Genomic DNA, 4,491 nt, shown 5'->3' with positions numbered 1-4,491 from the left:
GTTCACGGAAAGACCCGAGTGTGGCCTGCTTTTCCCCTCTTGTGTCGGATTAGTAACAACATCCTGTGGCTAATGCAAACATCCGTTTCAGCGCACTTTCCTATATAATATAATATCATATAATATGACTGTGTTATATATCGACACATAAAGAGATATATCTACTTTTCTATTTTTTGCATGCTGAGAAAGTATTAAGTATTAATAGTGAAATTTAAAATTTAAAATTGAACTTTTGCAGCTCGCCTTGTTCTTTTAATTAAGCGACCTAATAAATAATATGTAATTCTAAATTTAAAATAACAATTTTTAGTTACATATAAGTTGTAAAAAATAGCTGTAAACTATCAATTTTTAGATTAAAAAATGTTTTTATATCACTGTGGTAGAAGTCAGGCACGTTATCTGCTTACTAACTCACTGGATTGTATGGATATGGAGAAGGGGAAAAAATGTCATTCAAAAATCAAAATCTGGGATTATAATCTCAAAAAATCGATTAACTAACTCGAAATTTCAAAATATTTACCCAATTTAGATTTATTTTCTCAGACGTTTGAGTTACTAAGCTCAAATTTTAAAACACCTAACTCATAATTTTGATATAATGACTTATTCAACAAGTTGAGACGAATAGTTTTAATGTGTTGATGGCAAGAAATCTGTATTTAATAATCCATACATTTATTTATTTCAATGGCATAAGCAAGGTTTTACATACAGGGTATTGAAAAAAAAAGACAGCAGGACTTTTCCATCTATGGCGTTAAAGGGGTGAAGGGTTAGTAAGCAGCAATAACGAGCATTCACCACTACGGGGAGCTACAAATCAGTGTAAAGGTCTCTCGTTAAACAGAGATTTTAATCTCAATCAGACATGAATAGATACATAAATTCCAAAGGCTGTAAATCAAAACTATATGATATTTTAACATATGTACAGACAGGTTTTGTTGTCTGTGATATATCACAGCAGAAACCACAAGTGTAAAAAATAAAATGATTGGTGATTTAATTCCTGCTTCAGCTTTGAGGACTTGGAAGTGATCTTAATGTTTAGCATTAACCTGACCAGTAACATCTGCGCTTTTCCTACTGTTATGGCAAGTGAAAAACAGTCTTAGCAGGTTTGTCAGTAAGTTTATATATAGTGCTGCTGAAGAGCAAAAATAAAATGTTTATGCCACTGGCTGCTGTCCAGAAAGAGAAAACAAGAAAATCCTTCACTGATGTTTGGTAATTTTGAGATATTTTGAGCCTCTAAGTCACTATTCTGTGGTGTTGATATATTGTGATCTACACACTATTTATACTGCCAGTGTGCCAACTTTCCACTCGTAGCCTGATATTTAAAGCATTCTGCTCCTTGTCAGCCAAGATTCTGGGAAGTACTTGTGCTGATGGTGTTGCAGCACCCCCTGGCAAATTGTAAAGGACCTGTATGTCAATTAAATACTGAAAAATGAATAATAAATAATAGTAATAATAAGTTTTATGTCATTTCCACCATTATGTTTCAAAATTGTATTATATTAGCTTTTAATAGAGAATAATTCAATTCAATTTTATTTATATAGCGCCAAATCACAACAAAAGTCGCCTCAAGGCGCTTTATATTGTACAGTAGATAGCACAATATTAAATACAGAGAAAAACCCAACAATCATATCATATGACCCCCTATGAGCAAGCACTTTGGCGACAGTGGGAAGGAAAAACTCCCTTTTAACAGGAAGAAACCTCCGGCAGAACCAGGCTCAGGGAGGGGCGGCCATCTGCTGCGACCGGTTGGGGTGAAAGAAGGAAAACAGGATAAAGACATGCTGTGGAAGAGAGACAGAGATTAATAACAGATATGATTCGATGCAGAGAGGTCTATTAACACAGAATAAAGCAGATCTTAGGTTACTCGGGTTCAGTTGTGTCCCTGCTTGCAGTGAGGTCACCAGACATGCAACCAGAAACCCAGCAGCACAGTATAAAGGCTATACAAAACTGCTTTTCAGATGTCTTCATGAATCCTTGACATATAACAAAATCTAACAGATTATCAGAATCAACAACATGCTCCTACAGCACTAATGGTGACAGTGAAAGCATGTTGGCTATTGGAGAACCTTCACAGACACATGTTGCCTATTTTTATCATCCTTTATTTATCTGGGTAAACGTCTGATTGCAGTTAAAATATCCTTTTCAAAAGAAACCTGGCCAAGAGAGCAGCATAAGTTATGAAAAATACAACAAGTAAAAATACAACAAGTAAAGAAAAAACTCCAACACATTAGTCCAGGAAACGGACAGTGTATTTATAAGCCTTTGTTTCCATATTCCATTCTGACTCTGGTGATAAACATTTGTATAATATTGTCAGAGCATGTGCTATATCGGTTTTGGTTTTTACAGATATACACAAGTAAGAAAGAATCAGCCTGAGCAGAGATTTATAGATAAAACCAACCAATTTAATGCTGAAGTTTCTCCAGATGCATTACACAAAAACAAAACAAAAAAAGTCAGGTACGGAACCAACTAGCCTATGAATCAACAAAGAGACAGAGCACAGAGGGGACACAGCTATGATGGAGGACACAACAAAGGACACAAGCAAACTGAGGGTTTAAATAAACAAGAGAGGCCAGCTGTGGGGATGATGGAAATGAGGGCAGAGTGGAGACACCTGGGAAGAAACATGACACAACATAACTTAATCAAACTAATGAGGCATGGGAAGCAAAACCAAACATAATGAACATGAGACGAGAGACTAGCAAAATAAAACAGGAAGCCTTAACACTGAGACAGAGACATGGACAAAGACAAACTTGACATTGTTAAAGAAACATGACTGACTACACACACAAGGGACCGTGGGGAGGACACACAAATTTTTAAAATATTAAAAAATTTAAAATAATACATTTTAGTTACATATAAGTTGTAAAAAATAGCTGTAAACTATCAATTTTTAGATTAAAAACATGTTTTTACATCATTGTGGTAGAAGTCAGGCACGTTATCTGTTTACTAACTCACTGGATTGTACAGATATGGAGAAGGGGAAAAAAATATGATCCAAAGATCAAAATCTGGGATTGTAATCTCAAAAAATCGATTTACTAACTCGAAATTTCAAAATATTTTCCCAATTTACATTTATATTCTCAGATGTTTGAGTTAGTAAGCTCAAATTTGAAAACACCTAAGAGACTAAAACAGGCTGGACACGAAAGGGAACAAAGGCAAACAAAGAACTGAGAACTAGAAGCATGAAAAACTAAACTAGGAAACAATGAAAATGCTGAACTAGGAGCCTAAACAATGAAAAAATAGAACACAATCATAATAAGTGAGAACTGAATAAAATAAATAAAATAAATAATTAACAGTAAGTGTTGAATGTCTTTGCTGCAGAGAGCAGAAGTCTACCTTCAATTATTAGAAGACTAACATCAAAGTAACTATTTGATATCAATGATATGATGGAAAGTTTCAGGGTGGATCCCGAAAACATACTTGTTGGAGTATCAGGAACAAGTAATACGTTTTTAATGTGCTGCGTCAGCATAAATCACCAGTAGCCTTATGTTAGTTGGTCTCATGTATTTCCTTTACCTGTGAATAACTCTTGATTTAGGATATAATAACAATGTTTAGGGTACTCTGATAAAGTGTGATGTGTGCAAATATAAATTATACAGCTCTTTAGATTATTACTTAGTGCTAAGGGTGCTATGTTATCACAATATGCAACACAATTGTTTGTATTGTATAGCACTTTTCAGCATTGAAAAAACAGTTATTTTCAAACATTACAGAAGGCTTATCATTTCCCCACACATATCTCAGCTGAAATCTTCTTTAATAAGCACATAGTCAAGGTCTTAACAAAGTAATGAAGTTTTAATTGCTTCATAAGGTTTTTGTCCTTAATTAGAAAAATGTTGTGAAAAATGAAAGGTTATTCTTTGCTAGCTATATCACATTAAATGGTGAGAACAAAACAAGGCCTCATTCGTTCCTATTCGTTTCTCTCCAGTGTCTCACAATGGGGGCTACAAGAGGTGGAAGGGGTCTTTAATAAGTACACATCTGAGCATTCCTCACCCCGCCTCCTCCCCCAACCAGCACCACCACCCCACTCTCAAAAGTACACATAAACACGCAGTTAGGTGACCTTATGTGCTGTCCCCTTCCACAGTAACACCTGCAAAGTACGTGGGAAGTTTTGCTTTAACAAAAGTAATTTTAAAAAGACAGCTACACCTACAGATTGTGAAAAATATACAGAGACACAATCCTTTCTCCTTGCTACTTTGCACATTAATATGCTGAACAGCACACAGACACATGGCGACCCCCCACCCCCACCCAACCCCCACCCTTCCTAACACGCAATGAAAACAAAATTCAAAGCACAGATTTTAAAAAATCTGTGCCAACTGGTGAGATCACAGATGGTCAGTTAGAAAGCTTGCTGAGAAAGAGAAA

Source organism: Pelmatolapia mariae, linkage group LG2, assembly GCF_036321145.2.
Source record: "Pelmatolapia mariae isolate MD_Pm_ZW linkage group LG2, Pm_UMD_F_2, whole genome shotgun sequence".
Classification (NCBI taxonomy): Eukaryota; Metazoa; Chordata; class Actinopteri; order Cichliformes; family Cichlidae; genus Pelmatolapia; species Pelmatolapia mariae.
Note: the sequence above shows the minus strand (reverse complement) of the source record.